The 25,389-nt window shown below is 36.5% G+C and overlaps 1 protein-coding gene across 6 annotated transcripts in view; it reads right to left on the bottom strand.

Moving 5' to 3' along the window:
* Positions 1 to 25,389, bottom strand: part of LOC148658419 (cell adhesion molecule 2-like) — a 698,357-nt gene that overhangs the window by 56,719 nt on the left and 616,249 nt on the right. The window lies entirely within an intron of this gene.

The raw sequence follows: 25,389 nt of genomic DNA, 5'->3' as shown, positions 1-25,389 counted from the left end.
TTTTATGAAGCTATTTATGTTTAGCAATATTATTTATTGATTGACTCCTTCTTTATAGGTGTGATGAATGACTGGAGATTCTTATGTGTCTACAGCCAAATTAAGCAGGCTGTTTGTTTTCCCTAACATTAGTATGGGCAGGTACTGTAAGCCAAAGTACTTGGGCTTGTGTTCATCATCTGGTGATTCATGATAGCCATTGACTATTTTTAAAATTTTAAACAGAACTATGATTGATATTTACAACTTTAACTCAGTTTTCCTACCTGTCAATGTCACTGTCACCCACTGTGTGTACTCATTGGGTATTAACCCCTACTTACTAACTGGACACTCACATGTCACTACAGTATATCAAACATAATCACATGTCACTACATCACAACAGAGACTGGCTGCCTAGTGAGAGAACATTGTCATATAGTCGATTCCATGGTATCTTACTTTACTTATATACTTTATTGTCCCAGACGGGAAAATGTGCTGTGCAGGGAGGTAAAAGACATAATACATTACACAATACATTTAGCGCAACATGAACTCATAAATAAGAGACATGATTAGAAAGTGTTGAGTATGATGAGAAAGAAAAAATATATAAAAAAGTGAAATATACAGTAAATTGCAGTGAATTGTCAAAATTGAGCAGGTTAATACTGTAGCTGTGGAACTTAACAACTACTTAGTTCTGTTGCACTTGAATCTAGGCACTCAGAGATGGAAAGAGGTCAAATTCACCGTGCAAGAGATGGTTTTGACAGTCAATGATTATATTGGCCTTCTGCACTTTTTGCTTCATGTAGATGTTTGCCAGCTATAGTTGTACACTAATTTTGCAGGCTGCTGTACCTTCACAATCCTGCTCACTGCTATCTATTCACCACTCTACAAGTACTACAGATGGCTTTCACTGGAGTAGCTGCTCAATATGCAGCTTTTAAAACTGATGTTATTCTGAACTTCACCCCATGCACATGTCGCTTTTAAAAGGTAGTGTATGACAAATTACATCTTCATTGGAATGGGGAAAAGGTTAACAGTAAGATCTTGCCAAACAGATGAGACAGGATGAGTCAACTACATACTGACCATAATTTTAAACCAAAAATGTACTGCGAAGGATTCACTGCAAATTACCGATGTTGGCTGATAATATCAGACTCTGTAGATAAGCAAACCTTGTAGAAGCTGCTAAAGATAGTGAAAAAGACATTGTCACTCATCAAACTGTTGCTCATTGACTATGAGTACGAGTAATACAATGACTTCTGATCCAAGTATTCACAATTTAAACAGACAGACATGTTACTGAAGCTGATAATCTGGCTTCCTCTATGAAGCCCTTAAAAAAGATCCTTGGATCTTGCTATGTCTTTAGATGATTATAACCAGAATTCCCCTATAATTGGCACAAATTTAGATTTCAAGCACAGCTTGGATTTGGTGGTTTGTGCCAGCATGTCTTTGACATCTTGCACAACAGCTGCTAGCCAAGACTAACATGTATCCACTTGAGGGTAATTCTTTATAACTTGAGGCAAACTCTTCTCTGGCTAATGTTAACTCTTCTTCAGTCAATGTTAACTATTCTCCATTTAAGGCTACCTCTTTGGTGGGTGCTATGGGAAGTGCATGATGAATGGTTATGACTTAGTTCATTTTAAGATGAAAATACCAAATGTGTAGTTGGCTAGTAAGGGTCATAGTGGTAAACCAAGCTAAATGACAACTGCTGATTTCAGATTGGGTGGTCATAAAATGAATAAAAAGATAAAAAGTTACCGGTTTCAAATAAAAAAAAAAAAATGAGTGTAATTTCTGAGCAAATCCTTTGGGCCGTATATTAATTCTTACCTAAAATGTAACATCTGTATCATCGAAGGCAAGACAACTACTGTATACAGATACTGTATACATTTATTGAGTTTAGGGATTTGTTCTTTAGTAGAAGCCATTTTTTCCTCCAAAGACCAGAGGTCCTCATTAAGATGAAGGATGAGCTGTGGTTGTATGCTTTATAAACTTCCCCTTGCTACTCTTCTGCTCTACCATTTTCACGGCATCTGCTTCTGCTTTGGTGGTATAATTCATTCTTGAAGAAAACGTGAACTACATTGAGATCTCAAATCCACTAATGTGGTTAATACTTGCTGTACAACACTAGTGACAGGAAAAGTGGTGTAACTCTTGAAATTCAACCTCATGTTTTCAAAGAACAGTATTGGTACTGACCTTAGAACACAGCCCTGACATACTTTATTCAGTTGATAGATTTAGAAGTGTAATTTGCTTAAATAATGACTTGTTGATCATAGTGCAACAATTTATGACATGATGCTAGTTTATATTCAGTGCGTCATGAGCCTTTTCACCTTCTGACAGATACTAATAATCAGGACTAAGTGGTGGGAAACTCAGGCTACAAGAAAATTGAGGCACAACATTTCAATAAGACATGCAGGACAACAGTAAAAGAATGTGGAATGTCGTCTTAAAGGATAATTAGGCCAGCAATAAGTTTATTTTTAAAACCATTGTTTTAAACTGTACTGCAGAACATTTACCCATTAAATTGAACAATACAGAAGGGTGTTTATGGGTACAGTATTTCATTAAAATCTATCTATGTTCTAATCATTACATTTGTACTGAATCTTGTGGATGTGATGGTAAAGTCCTGTTTATGCCATTTCAACTATAATCCATTCTCCAATATTCACAACAGATAAAATGTATAGAGGATGCATGTCTGTCTTACACATTTTATGTCATGGCATGGCTTTGGCACAAAATACATGGTTTCAGACTTCCATAAAATATTTAACAAGCAAACTGTATTTCACAAACAGCCCAAGAAAGCGTTCTTTGTTCAGTAGTTATTAGTCCATCTTGTTATTTGTGCTTTTATATATACAATATATACTGTATATATATGACACAGGTGTTCATTTCCTTTTGCTAGGGCACTGTAGTACATTAGTGATGTGAAGATATACTGCTAAAAAGCAATAGTCTTAAAACATTACATTAATATGTATGACTGCAAATCTCTGAAGAGAAACTGAAAATGTGACCTAGACTCTCAGTATTTTTTATACAATAGAGCTTGGAAAAAAATGAATTCTAATCTTTATTATACACAGCAACTCGTATAATTATGCTCATAGCAGGATATAATTTGCTGCAAATAAAAGTATGCTTAACACTTCTAATTTCAGTTTGAGGGTATGAGTCTCAGAGCTCCTTAAATTGGTTTGCTTTCCTGTTGTTTAGTGATAGCTGTTGCATACGCGGGGGCTGACTGAAAAAGATTAACATTTCATTTACAAAGTAAATCCAAATTTAAATGCTTATTTTCCTCAAGCAGCGGGAATTTAGAACAACTACGGAAACAAAGACGCTTGACTGATTAACCCTAGTATTACATACTAGTCTGACCAGGATTTGCAGCTCAGAGGTATGCAGTTTATTGAATGGCTGACAGAGTTGTTATAAAGTTTAGCCTGTGAATTGCGGATCAGAAAAAAAAGGATTTCCTTAAGTCAATAATCATGCAATGGTATGTCATACCCTCTACACACCCTCTGAGGAATTACAAAAGCTAAGAATTGCAAACCTTTCTAAATGTATGCAAATGGTATGTAATTTGAGAGTGTATCACAATACATTTAGCTATTGTATGCAAATCCTATAATTCTATAGCTATAGGTATTATTGTGTCTGACCCTACTTCTGAAGAGATGGGTTCCATACAACTGGGTGACACTATATTGGCACTGTAGTAATTTAATAATTTTAATGTGGTCTAGCAGCTAGCAGACAAATACAATTTTGTGTAGTGCTCTTATTAGAAATGGTAGATGCCCTTAACTCATACTGTATCTCTCTCTACTGGTGGGTGCAGCACTGGGGCATGTAGGGACACAGTAACAAACCCCACTGCCACATAGGACAAAGGGACCCACTTCTCAAGCAACATCCTGAGCCATGTGGGAGGAGCACCCAATGCAGACAGAAATTAGGAGCAACTGAGGGGAACATCTACATGAACAGAGGGAAACAATATGAAGCATTCGCAAACACCAGGAAAAGCCTATTACACAGTGAAAGTCATTTTGAAAGGAGTCTCTTGAGTTCTCGCGTATATAAATTGATATATCAAGCAGCAGGTTTGAGTCACATCCCATTGCAAGTTAGCTGAAAGCACTAAGCTAATTTCATTAACATACTGTCCGTGAACACTCTCCAAGAAAGAGACCCCAATCACGACCTGAACATTCTCGCTGTGGCTGTCATACAGCCAGATACAGTGAGACAACTGTTCTGGACAACATGGAGGTCTTAACATCCCATAGTGCTGTGCTTAGCCGAACTTGTGTCATACTATCTTCTAGAACTACTATATTCCTCCACATGTTTATAGTAGTCTCCTAAACATTGGCTGTGGTGCAAGTACTTGATAAATGAAAGCATTCAATTTGGTCAAATCTGAGAAAAACATATTAAGTTAAAGCTGAAAACACATGATACATAACTTTTACAATATTTTTGCTTTATTTTTGTCCACACAGCACCTTTTTAAAATATGTATCACACAGCTGCCTATCACAATGCACCAAAATGGATAAGTTTAAGAGTCTAGTACAATATGATCCCAACACAAAAGGCAATCATTCCAAATGTTTCTTTAGAAGTACAGGCTGTACCCTTTAGGGTTAGTGAGCCCATTTTCATTGTGAAATAAATAAAGTACTTAATTAATGTTCACATGGCATCCTCTATTTATCTGCTTCTGTTTAACACAATGTGTCGAGGGTGACATTGATAAATAAAACCTGAAGTACTGTAACTATGCCTACAAGTCATTTAGAATTACTTATGCCATGGAAATATAATAACAGCAACACCATTACCCCAGGAAAAAGGCCACAAATGGAAAAACAAGCAGCATCTTCAAACAGACGCTTTCATATATTTTTCATAGACAACCAGCCTGGGGTGTTCGATTTAAAAAATGGCAAACACGCCGTTAGACACTGCAAAGTATTACCAAAGTAACTGCTCTTCACTAATGTTTACAGAATCATTTACTTGGCTTTTCTTAATTTCCACAATTACACGCTTATCAAAACATTACCACTTGTACCTTGCAGATACGGCATAAATGTAAGTGAATGACATGCTGCATACAGCTGGTCTGAAAAGAGCTCGCTCAGCACCAGTTTGAGTAATCTTCACAGCACTTAGCACAAACTGTCTGGATTTTCAATGCTGTTGTACAAAGTTCTTCAGAGTACACCCCCAAGAAATGCGCACTACCTCTACAGATTATTTTCTAAAACTAAGACTATTACTAATGATTTAAACTAATTTATAGAGATAACATTTTTTGGCATACAAAGTGTGGTATCAATTAATCAATTCCCCTTATAAAGGGTTTGCTACCTTACCCAAGTGTTGAACAATACTATCCTCACGTGAGATCAGAATCCATGGTCATAAAGTATAATCTTAACCTCGACTTCACAAAATAAAGGCTATCACCTACTCAAACATCTTCAGTCTTCTAATAAGTATGCAAAAAATCTTTCCAAACCAAAAATTTTATGTAGAAAAAGTAAACTAGAAGCCAGAGAAGCCATAATCCCTCTTATCATTTTTCTGTCCAATGTATCGCCAATGAGCTTCCACTGTTTGAAAAGCAGAAAACCTTCAGCTTTAAAAGTGCTTTAAACCTGTATAATAAATCAATCAATTATATCCTACCAGAAGGTGCAGTCAACACTAATTAACCTCAAATCATTTTTTGCACTGTGATGAAAATGCCCGTGCCATTTTTTAATTAAATCATTTCTAATGAAAATAATCACGGAGGCCAACCACAAAAGAGTTGAAAAGAAATAATCATGTTGAAAACCAGCTGGTTATAGCATTACATCTTTTAAAAAGCAGTGTAGCACAGCACACTTTTTATAATATATTAATGTACAGTATCTTACATTTAAATATCAAACCTTTAAAAGTAACAGTAAGGATTAATAAACCAGTCTTTATTCTATCTTAAAGATGACCATCTCAATGTACAGTAGGTGAGTATGAAAAGGTGTTTATCCTGTACAACATGCAGATTCATAATTATTAATAATAATTGCTTACACTTATATAGCGCTTTTCTGGACACTCCACTCAAAGCGCTTTACAGGTAATGGGGACTCCCCTCCACCACCACCAATGTGCAGCATCCACCTGGATGATGTGACGGCAGCCATAGTGCGCCAGAACGCTAACCACACATCAGCTATCAGTGGGGAGGAGAGCAGAGTAATGAAGCCAATTCATAGAAGGGGATTGTAAGGAAGCCATGATTGGTAAAGGCCAATGGGAAATTTGACCAGGACGCCGGGGTACACCCCTACTCTTTTCGAAAACCCTGGGATTTTTAATGACCACAGAGAGTTAGGACCTCGGTTTTACGTCTCATCCAAAGGACAGAGCCTGTTTACAGTTTAGTGTCCCCGTCACTACACTGGGGCATTAGGAAACACATGAGCCACAGGGTGAGCACCCCCTGCTGGCCCCACTAACACCTCTTCCAGCAGCAACCTTAGTTTTCCCCAGGAGGTCTCCCATCCAGGTACTGACCAGGCTCACACCTGCTTAGCTTCAGTGGGTTGCCAGTTGTGAGTTGCAAGGTGAATTTATTTTGTAGTATGCTACCCATCCAAGTTGTTGTCTTCTCTCATATACTGTAAATGTAAGATGGATGGAATAAATGGAAAAAGGCGTGGTGTACAGAAGAGGACAGACATACAGTAAGTGGCTGTAAGTGGCTAAAATGTTTTAATATCAAATAAAACTAAAGGCAATAAAACAACAACCTCTTGCTGTTGACATATTCCACTGCTAGAAGTATTGAGAACTAAGAATTATGTTTCACTAACTTGTATTATCATGACAAGTTTTATTATTGGAATTGCAGAACACAGAGTTCGGTAATGGAGGCATTGTTTTACTTGGGCTGTGAAGATGGAAAAACTTGAGGAAGGCAGGAATAACAAAGGACAGCTTTTGAGTAGTTGCTTAACAGTGCAAGTTTCTCTGAAAATCAGTTTAAATTAGCTAATAAATGATCTGCCAATAAAGCTTTCAATTCACACAGTGGTTAGCTGAATATTTAGTAGTATAAACAATCTGTCCCAGGTACAATAAACAGGCAAGCACAATTAATTAAATATTAAACTGAAATGTATCAGTTTGCATTTAGCTATTTCTATTTAAATATGGTGTTAGATAATTATTACATACAGTACTACACTGACTCAGTTCCTAGGTTTGAATTCTAATCATGATCTATCATGCATTTTCTATAAAATTGGATTTAATGCAGTTCTGCAGTCAGACTAGGAGAAGAGTAAAAATTCAGATTAACAAAATGTATTGCCAAAGGCAAATGACATGAAAGTTTTAGTAGCTATGCTGTTTCTACACAATTTCCTTAGACAGCAGTTACCCAATACTGGTTAAACTCAACTCGTGTAGAAACTGAAAATCCTTATTGAAGATTACAGGTTTGTAAGCATGACATTCACATTGTGATTTTCAGTCATTTCCCCAAGGGGAAGGTGCATAATATATTAAGGAAGGAATATGATGCTATGGTTTTAAAAAAGTTGAAGAAAGGAAAGAAATGTCACCACATACATAAACAAACTGAAACAAACACTCATACAAGAAGTGCCATTGGGAACGTTTTTATGTTTAAGGTTGAATCTCCCATTCACTTCACAAAGTTTTAAATCAGGTGCTCTATTTACACTGAGACCCTCCAAGACAGGGCTACTCAATTTTGTCCCTTCCAATCTACTCCATTACAGTACTTTGATACAACCTGTTCTTTAAATGCTAAATTGATTCTGCTAATTATTAACAAAAATAATTAAAGATCTCCTTGCGGCAAAACCATGATCAGGAGTGGGCTAGTTGTTTAGCCCTGCTCCAACAACAAAATGGTTACTTAAAAAGGATGTTCTCAAAACAGTGCTGTGAAACTGTGTTTCCTGGACTTCATTGCTGAACTCTAAAGTTCTAAACCAGGATTACCTAGATTCCATCCTCAGGAGCTGCTGTCTAGCAGGTTTTATAGGTCTCTTTAAAACTCCAGCTTCTCAAGAGCAAGGAAAGGCTTCAACTTGTCCAATTAAGCAAATAAAATTAGGTACTGTAATTAAGGACTCAGGTAGAAAGAAAACAAGAAACCTTCTAGCTCTTCCGGACTAGAATTATGCACCCCTGATCTAAAGCTGCTTATTAAGTTGTTCATTTGTTCACAAATTAGCATTTTTCTTTTTTTTAACTGTTTACTAACGTTAGTTTCAGAAATACCTTGTTGCCAGAGTATTTCCAAGGCAGTGAGAATACAAAAGTCTGTTCAAGCTGCCTCAACTTGATTATCAGTCACACTTCTATTATTTAATTAACTTATTATCTATTAATAATGCTAGAATACATCATCGATTATGTGGGAATTGCATTGTATCAGTTTGTCAGATCTAATGATATTCTAGCTTCTTATCTTTTTAACACCTCTATAGTTTTTACTCAGAACAAAAAAAAGGGGAAAAGGTCTTATCAAACAAACAGTTCAATTAAAATGTTTGATTAGTCTAAGCGATGTAGAGCTCAGTAGAATGAAAACAGTATTTCACCCTGACAACAGAGGCTGCTTTTGCCTGTGTTTGCATCAACAGAGTTGAAAAAAAAGGAGTCAATTTCTCACATTTAAAATGAAATGCAAGACCACAATACATGCCGTACAATTCACACAATTATGGACCTGCTTCTTCAAATTCTCATTTATTATTTATCACATAGACGAATACAAATAAAATGCTTAACACTTGACAATGACATGTTCAATGATGTTATATATGAGAAATAAAAAGATGAAAAATGCAGCTATGTCTTCAGAATTAGGGTATACTGAATAATAGATAAAGGATTTTTTTGTGAAACCAGCATTCAACACAAAGTGTAAAGTATTATTTTATTGTTTTGCACCTACAGTATTTCCAGTACAATAGTACAAAAATGCTAATTGGTTTACATGTAATTTTGTTATTGTTATGATTTTGTTTTACTTCACTACATTTCCTGTTGTAAGCCTATTATGGATGCACTTGGACATCTTTTTTAGCTGTGTTTGGTGAAAAAAACAGCAAATTCATTTAGTTGTCTGATGGAACAACAGATGGAGTAATCGTTTGTAACCAGGATGTCTAGCTGTTTAACACAACTTTTACAGGGGTATGCACATATGTATTGAGATATTCTGATCTTTATCTTTTATTGCATGGATTATGTGTTAAAAAACACCATGTTTCTGCATCTGCAGAAAAAGAATCTTACTGTTCACAAATAAAACTGTATAATCATATCAGCACATACAGTACCTGTTTAGTTTAAGGTTCATTTGGAAGGCTGCTTATGTATTTATTCTTATCTGTAATTTCAGTGTTCATAAAATCATGATTTTTCATACTGCTTTCCAATTTGTCACCAGGGTAGATTCTTTTTTGCATTCAATATTTGACTGCATTTACAGTACTTCGGCCAAACAAAATACATGGCTCATCTTATTTTCTGAAATTAGCCATTGTGTTGATGGTGCAGAATAGTACAAAAAAGTTCAGATTGCACCAGTTAAAAATGGCAGCTATTGGCACAACAGTTATTTTGTTCTTTAACTTTTTTAAACTTTTATGCATATCTTAAACATAAAAGATTTTCAAAACTTTAGGAAGAGTTAAGTGCTCTTTCTTTATCTTGTATAATCAACTAATCTAAGAAGAATTGAGAAATCCCAGCTGTTTAACAGAAGGTTTCATCCTCAGAGAGGTACAACTGAAAAACATGTCAAAGGTTAAATAAGAGCATAGATTTTCATTTCTGTTTTTCAATAACATCAGTGCTGAAAAGGTTTCTCTGCAGAAGTACTTTAATGTGAGTTTACAATGCAATTTCTGGTATAATAGTCTGTGCGTGTGTGGAGACGTGATCAGATTCTGAAAACAGTAAGTAAACTTTGAACCCCAAGCATATACAGTCCTTAACTGCAACACCGTGGTGCATCCGTCTAGGATTTAACTTAATCATCTTTATCTTGCCTCTATATTAGTAAAGATGAATACATTATTAACAAATTGAAAATGAATTTCCCAGATGCTTGGCATACTCCTGAGAAAGGTTAATTATGTCCACTATCCAAGTGTCCAAACACATCATCTAAACTATTATTCAGAACAGTAAGGTAAGGTTGGCATATCATCTACAATCTGGAAAAACAAAGACCTTGCAAGGATTTATTAAGGACAGGATTAACCTAGTGTTTCACAGATAAACGCTACTAAACATATACTTTATAAGCATTTATACTTTTTCTAAAGCCTGAAATTGTTTTCTTGCTGGAATATTTGCTTGTGTGAAAACACATTTTGTTTCACATAAACATGCTAAGGACAAAGTCTGACTTACTGGGCTCCACACAGCAAAAGGAAACAGAAATGTAGTCTCTGTTTTGGTTGTGCTACTGTTTGTGCTAGACCGTGTCCACAGATGAGAAAGCTACAGATGCCATTTTTCCATTTCCTATTATTTCTTTAGTTAGTTGTTCAGAACAATAGAGAATAAAAATAATTTTCAAAAAATACCACTGCATTGTTGTCCTTCCATATTTTCATTCTGGCACTTGACTTCAAATTAAATGATTCAAATAAAGAACTAAAAACAAGAAAAATATTTCTACTTTAATCAGCAGGACTGGGATAATCCAGGACTGCGACACTCAAAGATGTCGTCATACACTATTGAGTCAGCAAATTTGTAGCTCAATTCAAGCACATCTTTAGAATACAAAACACACATGCTCAGGTGCTTTTCTAGGCAAAAATACCCTCTGGCATTTCTTCTCCCTCAAAAAGTAATTCAACATTAATCTCTGAAACAAAATATTTTTGCATCTCATTGGCTTCAAACATGTACCAAACCAGTAGGCACAGTGCATGAAAAAATAATTTTCTTCTAAACAGATTCTTCAACAGTGCATTTGCACCCATGAGAACATCTAAGACAATCAGCTAGCTACCAAGCAACAAACATCTCACTACTGTACAAAAGGATGAAACATGTCATCACACATTTTGCAACATTTTACCTCCAACACTATAAATTAGTAATTCAAATAGGTAGTTGCGTCAGCATGTGTATCTTGCAAAGGAACAAGTAAAGTTTTATTCCATGCTGACAAGAGAAGCAAGGAAACACAACATTTCGGTTGTGGGGCCTTCTTCAGATGTGGTCTCTTTTCAGCATGGAATAAACCTTTACTTGTTCCATAATTTAGTAATGCTTTTCACTTTTTTTACTCCTGAATTAATTAGTTTGGTTCCAAATCTAATGAGTGGGAGTAACTCATTAGTACTGAAACATACTGAAGAAGAAAAAGTCTATGTACTGTATAATGAAACCAGCATCTCATACTTAATGAAACACTTTTGCTTCTGGAATGGACTTTCCTGGTGTAGCCTCCAGTCCCTGCCTACAGAACAAAGACTGAACACAGTTCCAGCACCTCTCAGTCAAGGACGTTTTGCCTCTGGTCATGTGCAGGGCTGCCAAGAATCATTCAGTTGAGGTGCCTGAATGGGCAGATTACATCCAAACACCATGAGTTCGAACTTGGCTCATGTCAACTGCCATACGCTCTCCGTGAGGTAGCACACAACTGGTATTCAGCCATACTGGGAGTTGACCTGGGAGTTCTTGGCCTTTAATGACAAAGAAACCCTGGCCATTTCCTGGGCATCTGCATGCTCAAAATGACAACAGTGAGCAGTGCACCTCTCCTCCAGTTGATGCTGAGCCTCCTTACATCGCACAGAGTTATCTATGTTAGAAGATGAATGACCTGACAGCGAATCTGGACATCCTCCTTTTCCCCATGTAGGCAAAGGGATCGTCACTGTTAGCCAACCCATAAAGACACTGTTGGTGATTCCAAAGTGGGAGGATATCTAATGAAAAATAATTGTTGACTCTAAGTTCTAAACACATTATACTTTAGTGTCTATTCCTCAAGTTCTTCTTACGGAAAATTAATACATTTATTTATTTATTTATTTATTATGTGAGAGGCATTGACATAACATAGTGGTTAAATCTTTGAACTCGTCCCTTAAAGACATGGCTGCAGTAACCTGTACCCCTGTACAGATCACATGTTTTCAATCTGCTTTATGCTACATAAACAAGGATGATCTTTGGCCCAGTGAGCTGATCTAGCTCTGGTCTGGAGCTAACTTTTACTTTTTCTATTATCTGAGAATTATTAAACAGTTTTTTTCTAGATTTGTCAATGGAGGCTCATAAAATAATATGCAGGTGCATGAGGGATGCATTTCAGATACTACAGAGTTATCGTAATTGAAATATTTATCAAAACATTTCTAAAAAGATTTGTCAAACTGTTATGTTGCAACACTTTGAAATTCAGGCATTGGAATTCACAAATTGAGCTAAACATTTTCTTTAAAATAAACTTTACCTAGAAATCACCTTAACATCTTCCAAACAAAATTCACAAACCTAAGACCTGTTTGTACTCTCATTACTATACATGGGCAGTATGGTTAATCAATGTCTTTGTACCAAACCATGCTAATTTCACAACAAAATGTTGAATATGAACAACATTGTAAAAAGCAGATATTTTATTTTAGAAGTGAAATAGACTTCCAGAGATGCAACAAAGTTTGTTTTATTTACTTTCAAAGAGGATCTAAACATGGAGATACATGGAACTCCTAATAAGCTGAGCTATTGTCTAAATGACATACACACAATAATTGCAAGAGGCATGCATTAAATGTTTAGAATGCATAGATTTAGCTTTTTTCAGAAAGAAGACAAACATGCTTTCTAGCCTAAATGAACAACTGATGTGCCTATGGAGGAACTGTAGACACATTTCAGTAAGGCCTACATAAGGCTTTGATGGGAATACAAATGTGAAGTTAATGTTAAGTAAAATAAAGCAACAATAAAACTGTTAAAGGGAATAGGACAGTCAGAATGGAGGAAGTCACTCACTGAGCATTACAAACACACTACAGTGAACTGGCTTCAGTTTATGGCTATAATACTAACCATGTGCATTTCTAATATGCAAAAAAAGATTTAAAAGCAGAACTCATGCTAAGACTTCACTAATGTGGGTACTGCTAAACCAGCTGGACGTCACAGTTCTCAAACATCCTTACCAGTAAGAGAGATCCATAATTGGCCACCTGCCTTTCAGCAATGAAACATTCACTGAAAAGATATATACAGTATATTCTGTATATGTAAAAGAATGCAGCTTTGATTAAACCCATTTGAACATAATGCATATATGGGAAAATGAATTTGAATTACATGAGATATCCAGCACATTTGGGTTGTGCTCTGCAGGACTCATGTAATATATTTCATATTCAGCATAAAAATAATAATTAAATCTCTAGGTGTTTCTGAATAGTATATCAGGTAAAAACTTCCATCCATCTTTCATGACTGGTCCTGTGGCCGGAAGAATGCTTATGTCGATTAAGTGCTCTACCGATCCTATGTAATGATTAGGATTTCCCATTGGCTATGCCAAAATGTACATGATTAAATCTACTGGGAGACATTCATCTTACCATAGCTGCTTATATTGAACATGTGAATCAGCTCCTGCACTATAGGCTACATTGTAAGCTGACATTTCTTAAGAGTTTAAGATTGCAGTGAAATACAAAGAGCAGTGGGTGGAATAATGTTTTACTTTGTAAAACATTCTATAGGCTATTATAAACCCATTTGAAAAGAAAAATCTAAATACAACTCTATCTCACTTCAGTGCTGTTCCAAGAGGCTGTTATGCTTGTGCGTTTTCTAGTGAAGTGTCTGATGTGATGAGGGACCCATTAAGATGCATTTCAGATTCATTCAAAAACACTACAACACTGCTCAGACACTCTGTATTTGTGTGTTACACTGCACACTACTACATAAAACATGAACACTGCATAATAACACAGGCCACTGAACAGCAATGCACAGTTTGAAATGTCTGTGTTGTGATTTAGTCAGAACAAGACTCTAAATGCGATTATGTTGCCTTAGAGCAAATCATAGTAAGTGGGAAAATACTACATCTGTTGCACCTGCCATTAGACTTACTGACTTTTTAAAATTACAATTTAATATTTCTCAAATCTAGTGTACTGTGTAATTCAAAGTTATTATGTTGTTCCTCTATTACTGTAATATTAAAATATACCAATACTGACACTTAAAAATCTTAAAATTGTCCTTAGTCACCAGTCAGACAATCAGTATTTTCTTGACTAAGTCAATTTACTTTCAGTGTCTACATGGGTTGTCCAAACACTTTTTCAGTAAACTACAGAAATTAATTAATCAAAACAATGTGAGGAACTACAGAATAAAAATACATATTTTAAATTATAAACCATAATAAAATATATATTCACACGTCTTCTGACTGAATTAGTAATCTTAGCCTTCTACAAATGAATGAGAATCAGACCTTAAAGCCCATGTCCTCAGCTAGGCAATGTATTGATTGATATAAAAGTAGATCCTCTCATAAACTCAAAAAATGAATGGAAAAAAAGTATGCTTATCACACCACACTCATAACTGCAGTGATCAAATAAACACAGTATCCATATTAGGCCACAATATCATAATATAATAATTACAATTTGTATACAGTGCTCTATACAAAGGGTAAGGGAATCATAAGCACTGAAATGCTTTCTGTTAATTTTTGCCCTGTCAGAAATTTCCATTTCTTTTGCCCATGTAATTTCAGGGCTGTTCATGGTCCTGTGTGTTGCCATGAAGAAAAAAACGTGGATACTTTTCTTCTTTCCAGAATCCTACCAGAAAATAAGAAATCAGACTGCGGCAAATTGCCATTTTAAATTTCAATATCCGATATAGAATTTTCCAAATAAGTGGAAGGGCATGCAGTGGAAGAGCAGGTCTGATTCAAAATGCCATTATGAGACATTAGTTATTAATGCTCAATGCATAGCTCACAAGACTCTCTCAAGGTTTACTGAAAATAAATAAATAAGCGAAATAAATATGTTTTTACAATTAGTTATTCTGATCATGCCCTCCCCACGTAGAACTGAACAATTATAAATCATCTTAGTCTTAGTAGGGAGATTGAGGACATTTTTGAGCATGTGCTTCTCTGACACATCCATCTACCAGAGCCTTTATTTGACTAACTGCCACCCCCAGTTTTCCTACAGGGAAGCACCAAAAAGAAGAGAACTCTAACTGACAACAGTGAAAGCTCACAAGTCCCTGGTGTGCCACAGGCATTGCTGCTGCACAGCAAGAAAGTGATATCCTGGTTGAGTTGAACCTACTCAACCCTGGAAGCACTCAACCAAGTGTGTGCCAGTGCTAGGGGAATTCCAGCTTAGGCTGTGTCTGGGCTCACCCTGTGCTCTAACCTAGCACTATTGATTAGGCCAACTGGGAGCCATGTCCCAATTTACATCATGCAATTCAATGGTTTGTCAGACCTAACTTCACTGACTGCAAAGTATTGTGTTTCATTAACACAGTGTTTAATTTGTTTTTCAATACAGGGAATGTGAGCTCAGACTAAACTCACAGGCAGAGCGGGGAGCAATTAAATATATTTTGAACATATGAGAAAGCGACTGACCCTGCTGTCACAGATTTTGCGCTGGCAAAAAGTAACCAAGGTGATCTTATTTCTGGTTTAACGTGTGCGAATATAAGCATCCTGGTGCAATATAAAGACATACAATATCAATCTCTAACTTAGTTGCAGTTTGTCCTGTCAGTAGGTCAGAAAGGGTATAACACAAAGGCAGATTACACCAAAACTGTTAGAACAGGCTTCCTAACTTATCAATGAAGAAAACAAACTGCAAAAATAAAGCTTCCTTTTACTCTGTTACTCTGTTTGTCATTAGCAAATTAGCAAATTTACTGATGGATTGTACAGTATACCAGTTAAATGAGAAGTATTCCTCACTAATGTCGTAACAGGATTTTCTTTCAGGTTTTAATTTGAGAACATTGAGCAATTTTAATATCCAACGATATAAATTTGTAGATGTTAAGAAAAAGCAAATGCATACTTAAATTTAAAAAGTTTTATTTCTCATTGGAAACTCTATTTAAACAAATTACAGAGGGGTTATATAACAACATTCATTCAGTAGTGGCATCAATACAGTATATCAGTTCATATAGTTTTAAAAATTGTTAGAACACAACTAAAACTAAAATACATAATACATGCTTGCGTGGAAATCCTTGTTAAAAGCTGCAGGTAATAAAAAAAAATGAGAGCTGTAATTTTGAAATCTCTTCTAAGTGGAAAAAATAAGCTCTTGTGTGCGCCAAAAAAAAAAAAAGGCTTGCTCTGAGGTGCAAGTATTACATTGGTCCACAAAATAAGTCTGAAACAAAGTGTCAGCAATGCAAAATGTAATTATTCAGTTCAAAAAGCTCAATTTTAAGTAAAAAGCCAAAATCCATTGTTCTAAGAGAGTATGGCAGTAAAGAATCACACAGTGTGCAGAAAAGCATTTTAAGAAAAATACTGTAACTTTAATTTCCCCAAAATGAAATTCAAGGATATGGAGTACCAATATTATTACTTCCGTGGGAACATCTGAGTCCATCTCTGAGGGCTGCATTTTCAAATTTGGAACAGACATTTGCAGGAAGTCTTATGATTTTTATACTCAGGTCGAAAATATTATATTTGCTATGTGATGCTGTAGCACAATGTCATTTGTTCCATATGCAATGGATTAGATTAAGGGATTTAAAGATCAGGCACTGGGCTTAGAATGTTTAAAGTCCATATTAAAGGGAACCATGACCTTATTTTATTACTTTATTATTTTCATTTTAAGTGATCCAGAAATGTTTAAGTGGTCCGGGCATAAGAACATAAAAGTAAGAGTCAGTTTTATGAAAAGAGATGAAGGCTGCTTTCAGATGTGCCCTTTTTTCAAAGGATAGTGTGGGCCCTAGTGTGTGTTATATGAGCTTAAGTCCAATGCCTAGAAAGGCAAGCTTTAAAACAACACAATGATAATTTCACCTTGCTCCTGATTTAAAATAAGAAACCGAGAAATACTGTAGGATGAAAAGAATTAATATTGTGACTTCCAGGGCCTTGATAATAATAATGTTCTATACAAAAATGACAGATTCCACTTACTGTTATTAAGTGGCAGGTTATTAGGTTAAAATAACTTACTGTATGTACACAGCTTCAACATTTTTCTTTATCTGTTTTAATTACTCTTACTGTGTTCTTGGATAAAGGTATTATTACTGCTACTAACACCAGTAACATCATTTTTAATTAATAATAATTGTAGTCTTTGTGTAACTTTTGATATTTTTGTCTTTGGGTGAGGCAGAGTGGTTAACACTGTAGCGGCGAGGCTTATTAATAAGAAAGAATTAAGTGTTCTGAGCTTTCCCAAATGGTCCCATCTCTGTTCATCTCTGTGGTGCAGCCACAGAGAAACTATTCATGCAGGCTGATTTAAGGTTTCCTTTGATAAGGTTTCCTAGGACAGCTCCCAAAGGGGGATGCACTTAGCTAAGCCTGGCTATCATGATCAATGGTCATCCATTGGCGCCTATCTGTCTAGGGAGTGCCAGATGGACATCTGGACTGCATTCCTAAGTGTCAGGAGTAAGTGACTCATATCTCACCTTGATCAACCAATCAGGGACTTGTAGGGCCGAGTAACCCACGTGGGACTCTGATGCCCATGGAACTTTCAGCCAATCAATGAGCTGAAGTTCCTCCAGGTAAAAACAGGCAACACAGAGAGCCTGAGAGAATTAGTAAGACTCTAGAGAATTCTGTGGACTTTTCTAAAGGGAATTCAAAGGAGATTTCCAGGGCAGGACGGCCCAGGAGCAGAAGGCTCCCAAGGGCAGGACATTCTCGCAGAGCGCCTCCTGACCATCCTGAGACTCAGCCCGGACAACCACGGAACGGCCAGTGTGTCCGAGTGCCAGAACTTTCCTTTGTTCTAAGAGTCTAGAGCGGAGGTTGCCAGAGAGTAACCAGAGGATCCACCCGAGGTTAGCACCAGCAGAAGGCCTCGTGAACAGGTCGGAACTGTGGACAGCTGAATCACTGTTCAGAACTAGCTCTTCATCAGGAACGAACCGGTCCTCTTCCTGACTTGCTGGGACCCACAGTCATCTTTTCTCCTGTGCGCAAACTTTGCTAGTTAAAGCCAACACTAACTAGCCGGTCAGTGAGCATCTGCAGCGCACCGTCGCAAGCCGCACAGCACAGCCTGGCACGCAGCCAGAGAGCGCGGATTGGACAGCAACAGCCTACAACTGTTTCCAGAGAGCCCACAGGAGATCTGAATCCCCAGAGAATGGATGAGTATTCAACTTCACTGCATTACTGCTCGAGAATTCAATTGTTATCCCAACCAGTTGATATCAATTTTATTCCTAAGAGTTATGTACTTGTTTTGAGTATCTAATGTAGAAGTTGTAACCAAGTTCACTGTATGAAACGGTCTAAATGAATGATATACTGAACCTATGTCCTCTTGATATATGTAACTCTTTGTAACTGACTGAATATATACCTTTTGTATTCTGATAACCCTCTCGATAAGATCTGTTAGGTTTACATGCATATTCTGTATGTATTAATAAATGTATCCTCGTGTATTAGTACAGTACCTGTGTGTGTGCGTTGTTTGAGTTATGTCGCATGGTTGGATTCTAAAGCCATCAAAAGAATCAATTTTGTGATTTACTGCTACAATTAATAATTGTCCCAGTAAATGCCCAAACCCTACAGAACTGGTGCCTTCAGAGAGCACACTACATTACAACACTTTGTTTTAATAGAATAATAAGCCTTCTTTGGAACTATAAAAGGTGTTATATTTTCAGTGTTATAAAGGTCTCAGGAGGCCAGGCCAAAAATGATTTCACCCAGAGAGGAGAAGAGAAGGCTGAAAGCAATAAAGAGCTTCCCCTAGCCTGGATGAGAGAGGGGCAAGGAAGTCAGTGACCTGCAAAATGAAGGGATCAGAGCCCAGTCCAGGAAGGTAGCAGCTACAGAGGAGGCTGATCCCAATGGCAACCTTAAACAGGGTTGTCCAGTCCTAGTCCTGGAGGGTTTCTACACCTGTTGGGTTTTGTTCCAGCTGTCCAATTTCTTGCTTAATTGAAACATTAATTCAATTAGGATTGATCTGCGTTGTTTTGAGCTTTTAATACATTACAGAGATAAGATCACTTTATTAGCCATATACAATTTCTTGCATTAGGAATTTGTCTTTTCACATAACCCAACTTGCTCTCCATGAGTCACAAAGGCACACAGACGGGGAGAGAGAAGCTTTGGGTCAGAGCACAGGGTCAACCATTTATTAGGTGCCCCGGCAGCAGCTGGGGTTAAGAGCCTTGCTCCGGTGCCCAGTGGAGTAGGATTCAACTACTGGGGATTTGAAGCGGGATTTGAACCAGCAACTTTCCAGCCACAGGCGCAGATCATTAGCCACAGTACCACTGCTCCAGTCCGATTGCCATTTAATTATCACATTTTCAGGTAGGTGAAAAACTCCAAATTTCAAATAGAAAAAAAAAATGTAACTAGTTAGTTCAATTAAATGTTTACTTTTGTTGAGTAAACAACTCAAATGGAACAAAAACCAGAAAGCATACAGGTCTCCCAGATCAGGACTGGGTACTTGCACTAGTTCTTGATCATGATTCATGATTCCTATTATATTGTGGAACTTTGTGGTCAAAAATGGTCATGGTTTTCTGAGAGAGGCACAGCATTTCAGCATCACTGGTTATGCTAATGCCAGCTGGAGTGTCTCTGAGAGAAAACAAAACTTTGGCAATTCAGGTACCAGTAATACAAAATGGTTTCCAATGCACGATCTGTCACCGTTTCTGACAAGAAGAATGATTACAGGAAATGCCTGTACCAAAACATATGGGCCAAAAAGCAATATCTTTCACAACACTTTGTAGATAAGACATAATAAAAATGTGCTAACGTACTTTACAATTTGTCCGTCTTTGTGATGGGTGTCCAGAAACTCAGTGTTACCTTATTGAAAACATCTATCATTGTTGCACTGGACAATCTTTTCTTGGCTCAGTTTTAACTCTTTATATAGACAAGCTCACATAGATTTGTGGAAAGATGTTATACAGTAATTCACACAGTAGTAAAGTTTACTAAAACATAATTCAGTTGAAAAAAAATGATGCTTTCCTTAGAGAGTCCTACAGTGATAGGTTAAAATAGTTTAAACTATTTTTTATACATATGTGATGTGACATGATTTAAGAACTTCAGACTACTCAAAGGCATTGACATGAGCTAGAGGACACATGGAAATTATGTGGAAGGGCAAAACTCAGAACAAGAGGTACTTCTTTATACAAATGGTTGTGGCAGCCTATAGCAAGCTGCCCAGCTACGCTGTTACAATTAATGCCCTGGTTTCAAGAAACAGCTGAAAAAGATACAGTATGTGGATTAATTAGATACTAAACCAAAAAATGTAGAGTTGAATAGCTTTTGATCATTTGTAACTGTTCTGGATTCCAATGAAATCTGCTTTTTCTACATGTTCACATCAGTCTATCTACTGCTACAGTATTTACATAAAATGTAAGATTATAACAACAGATTCAAAGTGAAACACAATTACAATATAAAAGTATTTATAACATTAAAATTAGACATCCTGTGATTTCCATTTAAAAAAAACTACAAAACCTAACCCAGAAAACAAGGCATGCTATATGTGTTTTTTTGTGTTCTTTCTGAAAGAATTACCTGCCCTTAATATTATATTTGACATTGCCAAATTCTCTGTTTATTAATGAAATAACTGATAGCTGTTAATGAATAGGATAACACTTTAATTTAGCCATCCGCACGCTTCAGATTAGATTTTCTTTTATTTTGTTATTGAAATCGTGGATGCTATACCCATTTCTTAAATTCTGCCTGGAGTCACTCTTGTTAAACAGATAAAATAAAACAAGAAGAATTAAAGGGAAAATCGATTGGAAATCAAAATTAGACAAATGCATAAGTGTCTCTCTTTAAAATGGGATCAAGGGTAAGTAATGAACTTATTTGCACAATGACACTCAATCCAATTAAAAGTGAAAGAACAATTGGGCACATTTATTAGATAAAAGTGTAACTCTAGTTTAATTTTAAAAATCTGAACATGCAATTAAAGGAATGTAGCATTGGCAATAGCAACAATGAAACATACACTTATATTAAACATACCCTCATGTTGCTATAGTAAATTTGATAATTCTCTTTTCCCTATAGTTTCTCTGCACTTTAATCTGTTTTTTGTGCTATACTTCTTTATAAGAATAGTAACAAATTACTGGAGGCACTTTTAATTGGATTGGTTGTTAACAGCTAATTAATCTAAGGATCTCACCCAGCCATTTCTTGAAAGACACCTGGGTATTGGCTTCAGCATGGCTGGATAGCTTGTTCCATACTTCCACAGTATGGAAGTATTTATTAAATGTATTTATAATTTTTTAAGGTCGAGGCCATAGATAAATTAAAAATCTAACCTGCCTCACTTATTTAAATTGCCTGTCTACATCTTTATGACAGCAGGGCATAAGTCAGTAAGAGTGTTTTTAGCCATCTAGTAATAAATCAGTGCCACCTGCTTCTTTCATTTGTCTGTACAGCTAATAGAATAGTAATTAGAGATAGAAATGTCAAGCAACATTCACTATGTACTGTACTTTGATTTTTCTTTAGAACTGCATTTTTCCATTTTGTGGAATTTTGTTTTGTTAAAAGTGGAATTACTTTTTTATGACAACAAAATTCAGTCATAAGTAAATTGTAAGTTCCAAAAGCAATCATTTTTCTTGTCTGTCTTTGTCCAATCATCACTGATATCTGGAGCCAATGTATGGCCCTTATGTTATCTTTTTAAGAATATTGTTGTTATAAATAACAGGAGGTCATTCATACATCCCATCCCATACATTCAGTAGCCAGTAACCAAATGACCCTATAAGCCATTTCTTAAAGAAACACAAGTAGTTACAGTAGCTTAAAAATTGTGTTCTAGTACTCCATGTATGTGTGCAAAGATGTGTTGACCTAGCAGGACAGCCAGATAAGGAGGTCTTTTACAACTGGTGACTTTGAAAGAAAACTGAGTTTTAAGTTGTAGCATTTCCATAATGTACAAGACCACTTTTACAGTTTTGCTTCAATTATTATAATTCACTACCGAGGCTCAAGTATTACAATGCATTGGATACACACAAGTAAGGAATTTTTTGTTTTAAATAGGAATGATTCGAGTTATTCTTCAAATTAAATTATCCCACTGTAAATTAAAGGAGAAAACAAAATCCAAATTCATTGGAAGTCATTGGAACCAATAATAGCTACAATATGTTCACTTTGTTCATAGAATATCCCTTGTTTGCTGGGGGCGATTATTTTCCATGAGCTCTAAAGTTCACTGATAAGACCAATAGGGATCTACACACTCTCTGGCAGGGTGAGTCTGTGTTATCTTGGGAAAAATCTGGTCATGCACTGTGCTTTCTAGTTATGGTGAGCTCTGTTAGAGTTCACCTTTCAATTTTTGTCTTCATTCTGATATCTTTGGTTTCAAATTGCTGGGCCCCTTCCCAGATATGCCCCCCCCCCCAGGAGATGACATTGAAACAACATTTCTTCATGCTTGCTTTTACCATGTTAAATGCTTCTTCTATCCACTTCTGATGTGATTTGCTGGGCTATGCTGGGAGAATAAGACATTCTATGACAGCCTGGAGTATCACATCTGGACATCATGATCAAACCAATGGAGATGATGGGAGATTATTACTGCTTCAGGTGCAGTAGTCTTCTCACTTGATATGTAAAATTTTATTAAAATGGCACTGATGATATGACTGTTGGAATGACATAGGAATGCTGCTTTACGGCAGATCATGGTTTGGTTTCAGATTTATGGTTGTTATGGGTCCCAGTGTATCATAAATGCTCTACATTCTCCAGACACGCATTGTGAATATGAACTGGTGGCACAGAGGTACAGTATGTGCATTTGGAGCTCACCAATGGAGGATTTCTGAGTGCTAATTAGAAATCACATATTTTTATGGCAATCCATTTCTGTAAATGCACATACAGTATTGCAGCATCACCAGTAGATTTAAGTTCAATGACTGAAGATGGGTTGTTTTCAATTTTGGACCGAAATTGTTGGAGGTTATATAATTTACTGTCCATTCAGTAAATTAGTTGAAAACCAGAAGGGAGTTGACTATAATTAAATAGATCATGACACTCAATAATATTGAAAACAAACCTGGGGCAATAGCCTTTGTTTGAAATTAAAGGGGATATATAAGAGTTATATGGATATACTGTATGGAGGTAAAACATATTTTTCAAGTCAAAGAATGCACAATAGAGAGGCTGCTGCTCTTCTTCCCATATGTCCTATAATTAATATGCTGTAAAAACATGTTAGTAGTGCCTCTTGAGGATGTCAACATCCATAATGGGACTGGTGGGAGAAGCTCTCCAGCAAGAGGAATGAGACGGTTTGGAGGTAAAACTGTTTGCGGGCATTGCCGATTGGTCATGTTTCTCTTGATGTCTTCCCAAGTGGTATGTGGGCTTTTCCCACATCATTTTAAAAAATAAATTAAAAATATATATCTTTGGACTGGATCCCCCCAGTGCTTCAATTATGATTTCCAGTGATGTTTGTGAGTCAGCATTCTAAATGACATTGCTCGGGTGATGCAAATATCTTTGTAATTCCAGGCATAGACAGTGAAGTAATCAATCAGATATCTTTGGATTGTGGATGTTGCCAGGATGTTCTGCATCTTTTTTTTTCTAGAGAAACAGGGTGTTAATCATTACAAACCCATACACTGTGCATTTGTTAAGAAGTCTGGTAAAATGACTTTGGACTTTTCCAACTTCTTCCTTGTTAACGCATGCATTCCAGAGGCTGGCATCTTTTCCAGCTCTGGCTGTGACATTCCTAAATAAAACAAGCCTGTCCTTCTTGTTACTTTGTAAGAATTTGGAGTAAGTGCTCCAAATGTGATTGTGAATATGCTGATTTGAGATAAAGAGTCATGAAGCACCCATTAACTCCATCAAAGAATTAATGAAACCGGTTGGCAATTTCACTCTTGATGTAAAATCCATTAAAGGAATTTTGTAATTCACCCTGTCAGTGCTGACCCCTATTCGTTATTTATTACCAAACTTCCACAGAGAGGACAAGGACGTACAGTAGACTTTGGAACCCTAAAGCCTAATAATGTATCATAAATCTAGAATAAACACTCATTTGGTTAAATGTCACTTTTCTACCAGCTTTTCTAAGTATTTTAGTTATCTAATTGAACTTTAATTATCTAATTATCATTGTGCTTTCTATTTTAATTAGCAAGTACTTTACTTTCACAATAAAAATATTAAGCAAGATGTCACTGCTCTTTAAAATGTATTCACCCCAAATCTAAATGAAACTTAAGAGTAAAGTGATAGAGCACTAATGTTCTGTGACCTCAGAATAGTTTGTAAATGCAAACTATTTAACGCTTGTATTGACCGACAAAAAATCTTACCTACATAGCCATATATATTGTATGTATAGTACAATGTACATTATTTACCAATCTAATAAGATAAGATCAGATCACTTTATTGGCCATATACAATTTCTTGTATTAGGAATTTGTCTTTTCACATACCCCAACTTGCTTTCCATGAGACACACAAACAGGAAGAGAAACTTGGGGTCAGAGCGCAGGTTCAGCCATTTATATAGTGTGGAGCAGTTGGAGTTAAGGGCCTTGCTCAGGGGCCCAATGGCGTAGGATTCCTCTGCCGGCCATGGGATACAAACCGCCAACTTTCCAGCCACAGGTGCAGATTCTTAACCACAGATCCACCGCACCACCAATCTAATATCAATATTGTCACAGATGTCGGAAAGGCATGCCGTGGAATGGCAGGAGAGTGAAAAAGAACCTATGCATAGTGGTGGAATGGGGATTAGCCTGGGCTCAGCAGTTCAGACGATGTCAGGTAGAAACCTATGCCCTCAGGCCGCGGAGGAGACGACCTGGTGATAGGCGGATCTCAAGACATCCGAATCCTCAATGTTGAGCGAGTAGAAAAGTGTGACATGGAAATATATAGCCCCAGACAGAGAC

The sequence above is a fragment of the Lepisosteus platostomus genome, chromosome 7 (assembly GCF_059453375.1).
Source record: "Lepisosteus platostomus isolate fLepPlt1 chromosome 7, fLepPlt1.hap1, whole genome shotgun sequence".
Classification (NCBI taxonomy): Eukaryota; Metazoa; Chordata; class Actinopteri; order Semionotiformes; family Lepisosteidae; genus Lepisosteus; species Lepisosteus platostomus.
Note: the sequence above shows the minus strand (reverse complement) of the source record. Positions and strands in the feature narration are given on the sequence as shown.